The 14,907-nt window shown below is 36.9% G+C and overlaps 1 long non-coding RNA gene and 1 gene segment (V, D, J or C); one reads left to right on the top strand and one right to left on the bottom strand.

Annotated features, from left to right (window-relative positions):
• The window catches only part of LOC103543748 (T cell receptor alpha chain MC.7.G5-like), a 440,107-nt gene that overhangs the window by 142,895 nt on the left and 282,305 nt on the right, over positions 1–14,907 (bottom strand).
• LOC103560889 (uncharacterized) lies at positions 6,178–14,626 on the top strand. The gene is made up of 3 exons (XR_011530190.1): positions 6,178–6,810; positions 12,808–12,936; positions 13,697–14,626. It is a non-coding gene; the product is annotated as an uncharacterized lncRNA (long non-coding RNA).

The following is a 14,907-nucleotide window of genomic DNA, read 5'->3' as shown; positions in this document are numbered from 1 at the left end:
TAGACCCTGCATGCCTGTCCCATAAACTCAAAGCAACTTCATCTGCATATACAGAGTCTAACACTCATTTGCTAGTTAAAAACCCAAAAAACAAAGGAGAAGAGGAAAAGAAGAAATGCTATGTTCTTGGTAACAAACAATGTAATAGAGGATGGCTTAGGGCAGAAAGAAGGACAATGTGGGCCTCGTGGGGAGGGCCAGGTGAGAAAGAAGAATTGTAATTTGCACTCTTGAGTATAGCTGGTTTTATGTGCTGGTCTCTGAAATGGCAAAAGGTGGGTGGTTACTGTGTTGAATAATAAATTAAGCTTCTGATTAATCCCTGTGAGACTCATTGACTCCCTCCTGGCGCTGGTGTACAGATGTTCCCAAGCAACCCTCAGAAAGTGGTTTGAATAGAACAAGTTATAGGCAACACAAAGTTGGGAATGAAAGGCAATTAAAATCTTGAGTAATACCAAAACTTAAACTATGAAACCTGTGGGTCTGGGCCAGTGAATTTTATAATCCTGTGGCTGTGGCAGAGAATTTGAGGATGATGCATCCAGATGAAAATACAGAAGTTATGGGTCCCAATTTTCACTCTCTCTCTGCAACAGAAGTACACCTTCATGTACTTTGTCACCTGACTTTACAGGGCATCCTACTACAGGGAGAGTACAAATCCCACTCCATTGACTTTGGGCCTTGGCCATTCTTTGATCCAGAGAATGTGGTTGGAAGTCACAGTGTGCCAGTTCTAAGCTAAGGCTCTAAGAAGCATCCCATCATGGATTTCCATGAGCACTCTTGAAGCCAAGTTCTGCTGGCTTGCAGACCAATGAGCAAAAACAACATACATTTGATGTTGTAAGCAACTGAAATTTTGGGGTTGTTTTTTATAGATTGTAATCATAGCAGAAATAGATGATTCATACTGATGCTAACCATGGGGGGGACCCCAAGTATGAAATTATATGCTTAAAATTTCTGGTGGCTCCCCTTGTCTTCAAGATAAAATGGTACAAAACATGGTTTTTTGCTTACCTCCTGGGCCTACATCTTGTACTTTTCCACTTGCTCCCTTACTCAGCTGCATTCAACGACTTGCTTTCAGAAGGCTCCATGTTCTTTCAAACCTCTTTGCCTATGCTGTGTGATTGTTTTGCCTGAGATGCCCTTTCCTTCTTCTATTCTCCAATTTGGTTCTTAACCAACCTCCTTAGATCCTGTTCATTTTCTGGTCTTAGCTTATCTGTTGACTTCCCTGGGAAGTCCTTAATGGTGGTGTGAGGGATCAGAATTGGCCACCCCAAAATCTGTCTCTTTGGCTTGATTATTTTTAAGAACAAAAGACTCTGAAAAAACTTTGACCTTTCCCCTAACTGCCTGAAAGAATTTAAGATAGAAGGCCTGTCCCAGGAAGGAACTGATACCATAAGATAACTATAGTATAATGTAAAGTCAGTGTGATAGGAAGGTACCAACAAGCCCATTTTTATCAAAGTTTTGCCTACAGGTGGCTCTGCAAACACTTGTTTAACAAACACTTGCATTTGCATCTCCATGTAAATTGTCTTCCTCCCTTTTGAAGACCCAAACCACTACCACAACACCCTCCTTTTCTTTAGCCGAACATGGTATTTAAGGTGGCAGCTTTGGCTTTCCTGGGTTTCTCCCATGTATACATGTTATTATATTTTGTTTTATTTTTTCCTGTTCTTCTGTCTCATGTCGATTTAATTTTTGGACCAGCCCGAAGTATCTAGAGGAGAGAGGAATTGTCTTCCTCCTCTCCAGTTTGGTGATGAAGGTGGAATAAAACTTCACTGGCTGGACACTGCTTGCTCCTGGACTACTGCAACTAAGAGATCCTGGATCCCTGACAAGAGCTGGCAAGAGGTAAGAGTTCTCATTCCATCTGTCTCCCAGATCTCTGCCTGCAGCATCCAATGGAAGCAAGAGTGTTGAGGTTTTTCCCTTTTCTAAATTCAGGTTAGCGGGAGAAAATATTGGTGATGCTAGCTTCTTGGACTCAGTGACTCTGGGAAATTTGGCTTGAATACTCATTGGTTTATGGATCCTTCTCCTCCAAGAGATGGCCACTCTGTCATTTGTTCCTTTTGTCATAAAAACAAAAAACCACAGGGCAAGATGCAGGCACCTCTATAAGCCTGTTGTCTGGGAATATGTGCATGAAGAGGAAACTGTTGCTAAGAGCATCTCGGAAGACAAAGAGGGCACAAACTTGGTGGCCCCCAGTCAAGCACTTAAGAGCTATTAGGGCACTCGCCACCTCAAGGAGACTCCCATGATCAGATAAGTTGGTCACAGAATGGGGTAGATGACACAGGTCCCCCATCAACATCAAGGAAATTTCTGTGCAACTAGGTGCTCTATAAAACAACACACAATCCCCAACCCCATGGCACCTCACTTCTAAGTATTAGTCTGGTTCCAAGAGATCCAAAGTTTAGCTAAAGCTGTTAATGTTCATATAAGGTGAGGGTTTTTCTTTTGTTTTGTTCTATGTCTTGAGAGCTTGCTTTGTGACCTTCCGGTCTCCACCTTATGGAGGATGCAAATACCAGTGTGTATCTTGGTGGCCAGTTGAGTAGACTGCGGTTCTGAGATGGACTACTCTCTTCATCTAGCTGTGTCAGCTCTCAGGGGAGTTTGTTTTAAGGAGTCTCCATTGCTTTCATTAGGGGCCTTTGTTGTCTCACTCTTTGTTGCTTGTTAATGCTGGTACAAACTGCCTGTGCAATGAAGTTCTTTACTTTCTTAGACCATCTTTGGGAGTGAACTTTTGCACTTCTTTTGGGGATGGCTTTCGTGCCCATGGCTAATCCATAAAGACTTATTGGTTTGAGTAATTATTAAGATCCTACTCATCAATTTGATGAGATGATGGATCATTAATTGGAAAAACTTCTAAATTGAAAAAAAATTTTTAGAGAGCTCTCATCACATTTGTTTTATTGGTAATTATGAAAAGACAAAATTAAAAAGGAAATACAAAAAAAAAATGACTAGCCTTAAGAACCTGACTCAGGCTACAATAAAATTGAAAAAAAGTAAAAGTCTTGATAAGATTGTAAGTGTTGTAATGTTTGAGCTAATATTATATGAAGAGATTATATCAACTTTTCGAGTGTGCTTTGGAAATGCACGTTATGCCTGGCTGTGGAATGCTTCCTCTATCCAAAATTATAAGACCAAGACCTATTGATAAATTCCTAATGAAAGCTATGATTAGAGGTATAAGAGTTATTCTTATGAATTCAGATGGAATTTTGCAGGAAAATTGATACACTGATGGGCTTTATGTGAAGTGATTGCATCTCTTTTGCATGATTGTATTAGAAATGGTATTGTGGGGATAGACATTGTGTCTCATGGGGAATGTTTCCCCTGCTTGATTGTAAGACAGCATATAAATCTGCCCTTCAGACAATGTTAATTAAATATGCTAAAGGACATTGATAGGGTTGTCTGAGCCCACTCTGTATGAGATAAAAACTAGAGGTTACTATCAGGTGATAAGAAAAAAGATAATAAACCTCCCCCACACCCCAAAGTAAATTGGTGTATAATTAAATTGTACATGTAGAAAGAGGGCCTCTATTAAATGCTTTGTGCAGACTTTTAAAGGTGCAGTACATTGTCCTGAAGTTTTAAAAAATAGTTGTGGAGTCTTTGTGTAAATATGTCTATATGTATGTTATATATGTGTGATATTTTACCTCCAGATGGTATGGCCAAAATTAAGAGCTCTGTTTAATTGGCTTAAAGTAAGCATTTATATAAGTTATTTCTAAATGTATTAGAAAATAACTCAAATATCTTTCATGTTAAGATGATATTAAATAATCTTTGGTAAATGAAAGCTTGCTTATATTTGTTGGTTTGATTGAGATAGGCATGTCCTCAGAGTTGTCAATATTTGGCTATGATGCAGACATGCAGCATGGGTTTACTACTCATAAGCTGATATTATCCCTGCCACAAATTTCTCAGCAAAATGATAGCTTTAAATAACTGATTTTGTCTAATGTCTCATAAAGTTTTAATGGGTAATTTAAACATATTGTTGGTAGCAATGATATAGATGTAAGTGAGATAAAAGTTTATAGGTAAACTTTTAGCAATAATTATAGTTTATGGATGTGTACTTAAAATAACTTCCAAATTCTCCTTGGTAACTTGAAAGTCTGAAGTTTTGCTCAGTTAAATTAAGTGATAAAAATTCAATGAATATCTAGATCATCTCTAAATGAGATAAAATATTAGACATTAATTATTAAAGACAGGTTTACCTACTTTTGGCTTCTTATTACAGAAAAACTAAAACGTCTTGTATTTATTGAAGATTGTACTATGCAGTAGCATGTCTCTAGATATTATAAAAAGTGTTTATAAATTTGCCAAGCCACAGAACTCTAATGTAAAAAACGTTCATAATTGCTTACTTCTCAGTTCTCACTAAAATTTAATAATGAAAACATCTTAGCATTCAACAAAAGTAAGATGTATGTTTTCAATAAAAAAGGGGATAAAAATATAGAGATATTTTTGTTTGTTAAGAAGCTTTAAAAAGTCTGTAAAGAAAAATAAATATCAAAAGTAAGCTGATGCAAAATTAGAGTTTGTTTTTTTCCCTCTCTTAAAAGGATAATTTACTTAAACTTTTAGTCTGCTCTTGGTAAAGAGATTATAAATGGTTTTTCTTCACCTTTGAGTAAATCTACATAAAAGAGAAAAAAATCTATGTTTAGTCAAAATAATTTCCTCTCTTCAAAAAGGCTGAGGTCTCTCAAGGCCTTTTCCCTACGTTTGCCATTAACATCTTCTGTTATCACTTTGGTTAAGTGGATAACTAGGCAATGTTTCATAGGGACCTATGATATTGTGTGGGTAAATGTTATTGATGTGCATCTTTAAAAAATTATATAAGATTCTTAAAATGCTGATCTGTTCTGGTTATCAGTCATATTTCTACTTATTATATTAAAGTGTTGTATGTCACAGACATAACCAAATATCTTTGTTGATTGCCATTTTTAAGACTTTTGTTGTTTACTGATATTTATTGTTTTACTCTGAGGCTTTTGTGAATGTTTCATCTTCAAAAAGATATGTGGAATGGACTCTGATGCTTACTCTAGAATACAGGTTTCTGATCAACTTTCAGATAACAAAACTAAACTGAGTCTGAAATTACAGAACTCTAACATAGAAACTAATGACTTCATGACACTGCTAACAGAAGATCAAGATCAAGAGATGATTACCTGAGACTAAATGAACTGATGAGGATGATTATATTTTTTATGACTTTTCATTTAAAATATTGCTAATTTTTTAAATGTTCTGTTTTTTCAGATTTAAGGAAAACTTTTTCTCTTTTCTCTTAAGCTAACTATGACTTATAGCAATTTGGTAAATTATTATTTTGTAAGCAGAATTGAAACATTTATCTTTTTCTCTCTACCTGATCTCTCCAGAATTTGGAAACTCCTAGTGAATAAATATTTCTATTTTTATGACGATACAGTTATTTGCATAAGTTCAATAAGGACCTGTTCTCCTTATAACAGGACACAATTGTAAACATTGGTTATATTCCCAAAAGCTTTGACTGGAATGTCATATTTGAGAGAAACATACACAGACTCAGGTATAACCAGACAGCTTTTGAGGAATAAAGGTTGACTTTGTGAAATCAAGCCACTTGGAAAGCCACTTGGTGAAATAAAGCCACAGGGTTTCCAACAACCTTACCAGGTGAGTAAAGAAGGTCACTGTCCTGGTAGATATAAAAAAACCCCTCAGGATACTTTGGGGAAACTTGAGAGAAGAGAGGAATTCACCCAAATCTAAGGTATTGCATCAAGTCTTATGATATGTCCTTGGCTTTGCTGTCCTGGCCTTGAGAGGCCTATACAGTTCAACCTGAGATTCCTTATGAAAAGTTCCAGCAAAGCAGATTTAAAAGAGCCTAGATAATCAATTGCTATTCTTGCTGTCCTTATGTAACTAATTCGGCCAAGTTGATTGAAACTAGACATTTTACAAACCAATTACTCTTAATTTGGTTATCTTAGTTAAAAATGAAGGTGATTTTAAAGTGAAAAGTTATGTTTCAGTAGAAACTATAATACACTTTGTGAATATTAGATTCTAGTTCTATAAATTGTCCTTGAGGTTTTGTTTCATATGTGCATGCTGCAGTAGATCCTGAATTCTTCTAGTCTCCTGAAATATCTGACTAAAAATCTCCAAACTAATGTTTTCAATTTTTTCCCATCATTTTCAATTGGAATTATTGAGAACTGAAAATACCCTTGTTCCTGAAGCTCTACAGACTCAAGTTGGATGACTTGATGTAAACTTCAGAGAGACTCATGCCTGTTACTGTGTAAGCCACTCAAAAGGATGCCTGAACACCCAATGACACTATCAGAGACATTTCAAACTGCAAAAGATGCTTCAACACTGACATCTAGAAATCTTCTTGACTGACTGTCCCCTGGACTCAGAAACTGGTTTATAATTTGCTCCAACCATTAACTTTGTTTTTCTTTTTGTTTCCATAGAAATGCTTTTTATTAAATACCTGATTGCTTGCTTATACAACATAGGCTTAGCTTTTCGAGCCCACCTGCATCACTGCTTTTTGAAGTGAATTTAGCTGAAGTCATCTATTATCAGCACTAAGAGACCTGTTCAGTGACATGGAAAATCTACCAACTTAGATTCTGGACTGTGAACCTTCTTAAAAATGTCAAAGTTGGGACTGTAGGGGAAGAGGACTGGCCACCCCAAAATGTATGTATTTGGCTTGATTATTTTTAGGAACAGAAGACTCTGAAAGAAACAGACCTTCCCTTTAATTGCCTAAAAGAATTTAAGATAGAAGTACTGTTTCAGGAAGGAACTAATACCATAAGATAACTATAGTGTAATTTAAACTAAGTGTGATATAAACACACTAACAAGCCCATTTTTTTAATCAAATTTCTGCCTATTGGTTGCCCAGCACACATTTATTTAAGAAACATTTGCATTTCCATCTCCATGTAAGTTGTCTTCCTCCCTTTGAAGATCCAACCATTACCTGCAACACTCTCATTTGTCTTTAGCTGAGGATGGTATTTAAGGTTGTGGCTTTGGACATTCTGGCAAGTTACTCAATTTTCCTGGGTTTCTCCCGTGTATTCATGTTATAAACTTTCTTTGATTTTCTCCTGCTATTCTGTCTCATGTCAATTTAATTCTTGGACGAGCCAGAAGAGCCTAGAGGGCAAACAAATGGTCTTCCTCCTCTACAATGGCTCAAGACTGGACTGGGTTAGGCGCCCACCCCTTCCCTGAATTTTCATGGCTTCTACTGCTCATGTCTGTCATTGCACTCAAAACTCTTTTGCTCTCTTGTTCATTAGGTAGAGACCCTTGAGAGAAGGGATTTGTCTTGTTCATCTCTGTATACCCTGTGCCAGCACGGTGCCTGACTCAGTGAATGCTCATAAAGTGTCTTCTGAATTCATTTTTCTTTTTTAAAGATTTTATTTTTTCCTTTTTCTCCCCAAACCCCCCCCGGTACATAGTTGCGTATTCTTCGTTGTGGGTTCTTCTAGTTGTGGCATGTGGGACGCCGCCTCAGCATGGTCTGATGAGCAGCGCTATGTCCGCACCCAGGATTTGAACCAACGAAACACTGGACCGCCTGCAGCGGAGCGCGCGAACTTAACCACTCGGCCACGGGGCCAGCCCCTCTTCTGAATCCATTTTAAGGATGCAGTATCTCATGTTCAGAGAGGATAAGCTCGGAAGTGACAGAGCCACGACCAGAACTCACATCTTCCCAATTCTGAGTCCCCTGCTCTCTCTCTGGCACCACACCACTTTAAGCAATACTACCTAACATTGGTTTAGTGGAGCGCAACACCATTAGTTGCAAACAAATTGATTTTTAACATTAGCCTGAGTTAGGTGTCATTGGGGAGATAAATTTGTTTTGATTTCCTTCACACCAAGAAATATATTCTAACACCAAACAGAAATGAGTTTCATGCTGTGTACTTGGAGTATTCAAATCACATTCTTTCCACCAACATGGGTGACCAAGGATCAATTGTGACTCTGCAGAGGAATCATAGAATGTCACAGCTGAGAGACACCTCGAGGATCATATATTCACTCCCTTGGGTGTTCAGATGAAAGAGTCTAGAATGGTCGAGGGAAGTTTCAAAACTTGGCCAAGGGACCCAACTTTGAAGGAACATACAAGAAATCAAATAAGTCAATCCTAGCTCAGTGATATTATTTGGCTCACTAGGCAAATACTCAGTCTTCTTTGGTTTATTCTGGCATTTATTATTTGAAAGTTTCTCAAGGTACTCCCTCAGCACCACTGTGAGGGGTGATTTTCCCAGAAGTGGCCATAGAGTGGCCTGGCAAATCTGGCATTTTCTTTCTCTGTATGGATTTTCACTGCTGTATGAGATGGTCTTCTGCGTGAAGGGGGAAAGGCAGACACAGGGCAGGTGTGTCCTGAATTTCAGTTCTTCCTGGAAGGAGGCTGGGCCATGTTCTCAGTGTCAGGAAAACTCATTCTCAGGGGGAATAGAGGAAAGGGACAATGTGTGGGGACTAGGTTTACCACGGTAATGTCCAGTCTTAGCTGAGACCAAGCTTCATGCTTGGAGACTCAGTGAACCTTGAGAAAATTCATGGGATACCAAGCCCAGAAATGAAATTGAGATTAGACAGGGGTATCTTCCAGGCTTGGAATATTTGGGATGTGAACATTGCTTTATTTATTTCCACTCCTTGCTCTCGGTATTGATATGTAGTTTTTGAGAGTTACAGAAAAATTGCAGTGAATTAAAAGGAGAATATCAGGCTGTCAGAGAGACTTCAAATCACATACAGGGAGGAACAGCTAAAAAACATGGGAGAATAGAGACAAGGAAGGGAGATTCTGGGGGTGTTTGATTATAGTCTTCATATATCTGTCCGAAAGGAGCTGGCTTATCAGAAGACAGCTGGATTCTCATGTCTGTTTATGTATTGTATCTATGACAATATGTTGATTTTATTGAAATATATGAGAAAAACCTGGCAGTATACAGGTATGTAGGTCAAAAAGGTTAGTTGCAATGTGGGATGTTAATGAACTTTTCATATTCTATTACCAAAAAATCTATTGGTCTATATTGCACTTTACATGGATATTTCACTCATGCTTGGTTTTATAACATTATTCATTTATCATTGGGGAAATAATTGGTTCACTGATTTAGGCAACTTCCACATGTTGACACATTTCATTATACTATATCATTGTAATTAATATTACCATCAATATCTTGGTATCAGAGAAGTATTTAAACATTGGAGAGTCATCCAGCTCACTGTGACAGATACAAGTTTTCTTAAAGTCTAATTTTTGCCTGAAAGCTTAGATTTTTGTCATCAGCAACAGCTATGAGCTGTTTTTCTTGATGTGACAGGCTCCGTTCATTCTCTTTGAAGAAGATGCCTACCAAACACACAAGTCCGAGCAACCATAGGTTGGTCTGTGAGTCATTCTTTCAAGCAAAAATGGTGTTCTTCTGGAAAAAGTGGCTAGTTCAGCCTGCAACTCAAACAATCACACAAATGCCTTTCTTGAGATAACTACCATAATTTGGAATGCAGCAGAAGTGCTTTATGTTTACTTCCCCTTTTGTCACACAGAATACTGAAAAGACATATAGTTAAGAGTTAAGATTTAATAAAATTAATATTTTTACTGTTTCACCAATATTATGGACTGAATTGTGTTCTCTCAAAATTTTTATGCTGAAGTCCTCACCACCTCAGAATGTGACTGTATTGAAGACAGGGACTTTAAAGAGATAATTAAGCTAAAAGAGATCTTTTGGATTGGATTATGGTGGCACCCTAGGGGGGATCCTAATCAAAACTGACTGGTCTGCTTAAGAAGAAATTTGGACACACACAGATAAGAGACACCAGGGATGTACATGCACAGAGGAAAGATCATGTGTGGACCCAGTGAGAAGGTGGCCATCCACAAGCCAAGGAGAGAGACATCAAGAGAAACCAAATCTGGGCACCTTGATCTTGGATTTCCAGCCTCAGAACTATGAGAAAATCAATTTCTGTTTTTTAAGTCACTCAGTCTGTGGTATTTTGATATGGCAGCCCTCACAATCTAATACAGTCAATAGCATTTTTAAGTGAAATTACCTTTTTTCCCCTGTGAATATGTGGCAGTGAAGAAGACAATGACTACTAACACAGAATTGATGCAGCTGCCTTGATTCATGGTAAGGTACCGGCACTTTACCCACCATTGCTTTTGCACCATCATTGCAAATGTCAACACAATGGAAAAGGAAAATAATGTTTTGGTATCATTATGAAAAGAGTTCTGACTTCATGAACTCCCTGAAAACCTCTTGGGGCCCCTAGAGGTCAATGACCATCCTTTGAGAACTATTGAAATCTACGTTATTTGTGATGCTGAAGCTGCAATGGCAGCAGTAAAACCCAGGCTGTCCTTATTGCTTCACCACTCTCTACCCGTTTGCTAGTGATTAGCACATCAATTATATCATATGCTTTGACTGATGAATGAATAAGTGGTCAGAAGCCATTTTGAGCATTAGCCTCCAGTTCTGTAACAATGATAAAATTGACCCAAATACTTACTTGGAGTCTCTATAATGAAGGACCATGATCATGCGCCTCTGGTTTCTTCTTGGTGGTGCTCTGGGGGTCAGATGCCGGATTCATGATGATTGTGCTTTGATGACAGAGGAAGGGCTCAGTGAAGGCCAAGAGACTGACTACATCACCTTCAGTACCCATACTACATTTCTGTGGCAATACTTCAGCCTTTCCATTAAAAATAATGTTTACTTGTTTAAGGGACAGAGAATTGGAATGGTAACTTGAATTTTTGGCAAAATCATAAAGAGGAGAAAAAGAACAACATGACTTGCAGAGCTAAAGGGTCAAATAATATACTTAGCAACTGGACAGAAATTAGAAGAGATCAGGGTTTAGTAGTGACACCCACATAAGTTCCAAAAATAGAGTCCTAGTTATGCCCCCTCATTCATGGGCCCTCTGACATACTTTGACTTTTGTCAAAACCATCTCTTACTTTCTGTATGATGCTCACCCACCTGAGGGCAAAGTGATCTTGACAATCAACTAATGGGAGTTCATTGGAGCATCTGTGGAAGTCTGGAACCACCTCCCCTTCCCCACAACTGGAAGGCTTGGTTTTGAACTATTATCATGTCAGATCTTGAAAATCAGTGATTTTAACATACCTCACTTACGCCTGTGTCTTGAATAAGAATAATACAAAATGTGCAACATTACCATTAGTGGTTTTCTTATTTACTTCACAATATAGTCAGCAACAGTCTTCATTGTCGCCTTAGAAATATGTCCTTTGAAATATGTTCTCTGAACAGAGCCGCAGTCTTTAAGAAAATATGCTAATTCTCATGCAGCATATTGCATTTTACTTTTTCACTGTTTAAATATTCTGAAGACTTCTTGGATATTTAAAAATGAAAACTTTAGAAAAAATTTTAGTGAAAGGTTCTGAAACATTCCAAAAAAGGAATTAATAGAATCAATATCTGTGGACTCATCACCTAGATTTAGATTTAACCGTCATGCATGTTTGCCACATTTGCCATTTACTTTGGTCAAGTACTTAACAATAAATTATGAACATCATGACTATTCATTCCTAAACATTTCAGCATACATTTTTTAAAAAAATATTTTTCTACATAACCATAATACCAATTCCCACTTGACAAAATTAGCAATTCCCTGAAATCATTTAGTAGCCAGCCCACAGTAAATTTTCCTAATTCTTTCCACAATGTCTTTTACAGATGGGTTTTTTAAAGCAAGAATCCAGTTAATGACTATGTATTTAATTTGGTTGCTATATCTTTTAACTTTCTTTAATGTGTAATAGTCTTCTTCCACTGCACCTTTTCTCTTTTCCTCCCTTTCATCTCATTTATTACTGAAGGGCCTGGTCTGTTGTTCTGTAGAATGTCTCACCTCCTGGATTTGTCTAACTATTTCTTTGTGAAATCCTTTAATTTGTTCTTCTTGCTCCCTTGTCTCCTATTAGAACTAGAGGTTTGATTAGCTCAGTTTATTTATTTATTTTTGGTAAGAACACTGGGTAGGTGATGTTGTGTCCTGAATCCTGCATCATGTCAAGATGCACATCATGACTTAATGAGGCTAAGATGGATCATTAGGATAAGATGATGACATAAATATCTATCTTCTGTAAAGTTACATGTTGCTATTGCAACTAGCATTAATATGAGATCTTAAAATGTTTTAAACTTTGTTTTTTGGCTTTGAATATTCTTTTCTTCATGATTTATTGTGAGAAGCAGGAAGTTGGTTATATTTCTACTTTCTGTAATTGTGAATGCCTCCAGTCTGCTATAACAGAAAGAAATGTTACAAACCCATCATTATATGCTGAAACATTATCTAAAAGAGTCTATTCTTTTAGGAAATAAGCAATCCAAGAATAATATGCTCAATTTCTGCACTAAAAATAAGAATTTCATTAAAAGTGTTATTTCTGGGAATTGTATATATTCCCTGAAAATGGGAATCAAAATGTGCCCTTTTGATTTTGTTTTGAGTGAGTTGACGTATTCTATCCTTTAAGCCATAAGCCTACTTGTTTTGGACACTCTGTGGGGAAGCGTAGGTATAGTTTTCTTACCATGTGCATTGCTTTTGGTCTCATAGATTTAAAAAGAGCAATTCGACTTGGTGTGTCAACTGGTGATGGAAATCCCAGGATGAGGGGATTAATCCCTGTGCTCTTGGATCAAAATATGCAGGGTCAAGAGAAAAACGAAAGAGAGCCCAGGATGTGTAAGTTTTCAGATCTATGGTATTAATGTTGATTGGTCCTCTGAAGTGAATAGAAATATGTCTTAGTTCCCAGTAAATATCTTTCAAAAACACATAGTTTAAATGGGTTTTCTTTGTGAAGACTCTGTACTCTTCATCACATCGGGGGGCCATTTGTCCAGGGCTACCTAAAAATGGTGTTCTTGCCATCTCTACTCCCTCAGTCAGCACTTTTCTCATCAGAACAAGACACATGAACTGTTAGAATTTGGGGATTCAGTGACACAGTTTCACCTTGTAAATCTGTTTCTAGTTATGGCCTTCAGAAAGACAATATTAAAAAAAATTTGGACTCTGAAAGCATGTCCTATTCCAATGAGATGGAATGCAATTCACAACAACCACTTTCCACGCACTTGTTTTGTTTTGCACTAGGCATTGAGCTCTTTGAAAGGAGCAATTGTGTAAATTAGACAGATGTGGGTTCCACTTCTTGACTCACCATATACTAGTGTGTGACCCAGTGCACAGGTTCACAGTCATTGTTAGTTCCATTCCCTTTATTTCTCCCATGATATTTTCTTTTATGTTGCCATGGGCATATTTAATAAATATAATTAAAATGTGTCGTTGGGATTATTTATTATTGATGACTTTGGTGATCCCTGTTCATATTCTGAAACCACTGCCCTAGACAATATGGAGTAAATCACTAAAGGGAGGAGATAGGGGGAAAAGATGAAGAAACTCATGTATTATTACTCTCCCTTGACACTCACAGGACTCTTCCCAATGCTGAGACATACAGAGTGGATTACAGCTGAGTGTTTTTGAACAAAGGCTTAATAAACTTCAACCTCCGTGGTACCGAGTACTGAAGTCACAGTGAAATACAGCAGTACAAAAACCCTCTTCTTCTTTTTCACTGTTTCTTGGCATTTTGCCATCACCAACCTCTGCCATCGGAATACCTCAAAAATCTTTCACCAATGCTGATATTGTGGTTAAATGCTATAAAACTCAGAGGCACAGAATGATTACAATCATACAAATCAATGAGTAAAACACTAAAAACCTAAAAAATTAATGGGCAAAGGGCAAATGCAGAAATTCACTTATTGATCAACAAACTTTGAAAAATGTTTTAACTCTCTGGTAAGGAAAATGCAAATAAAGAATTAAGAAACCATTTTTTTTTGTACAGATATCTAAGCAATTCTTTTAGAAAAAAGTGATGTTCTCAATGCCGGCAAGATGTTGGTAACAATATAAATTGTTGTATTTTTATTGGAAACCAATTAGTTTATACCAACAGGGTGAAAATATTTATACTAGTTTGAGCAAATAGTTCCACTTTGGCAAATTGACTTTAAGAACATACTATACCTGTTTGAATATAAAGTGAGGTTTATCATTGTCAGAGAAAAGAGAATCCCCATAAAATGGATTCCTTATAAAAATTACAAAAAGCAATATTACAATGCTTTCACGCAATTATTTTATTTTGCACAATTAAGTAGAGTTTAGCGAAGACACATTAACCTGGGATGATCTCATTCAATGCTGGTTCATAGATACTCACGCAAGTCAGCTGATGAGGTTAGTAAAAAGGTGACTAAGTAATTTAACAAAAACTTAGTAACTATTCTTGCAAATATGTCTTTGAAATTACAAATATTCAATCTTGTTTAAATAAATCTTTTAAAGGAAATGTTTTCTTGTGGACATCATGATTATTTCCTTACAGGATAAATGTCAAAACAACTGTTCTAATGTTTTGTGAACAGGTATTGCGGTTCAAAGATGTTTAGTGATAGCTTCATATATGGATTCATAATGTGCTATAATTCAGACAACTTAGACTCAAGTAAGTTTGATATGCTCTGGAAAAATGTGTGAGTATTAAAAAAAGCAGCTTTATTGGTGACAAATACAATGATTTGAGATGCTTGTGAAGAATTTGAATAAAATTTATGAACTATTCGTATGGAA

Source organism: Equus przewalskii, chromosome 1 (genome assembly GCF_037783145.1).
Source record: "Equus przewalskii isolate Varuska chromosome 1, EquPr2, whole genome shotgun sequence".
In the NCBI taxonomy this organism is placed as follows: Eukaryota; Metazoa; Chordata; class Mammalia; order Perissodactyla; family Equidae; genus Equus; species Equus przewalskii.
Note: the sequence above shows the minus strand (reverse complement) of the source record. Positions and strands in the feature narration are given on the sequence as shown.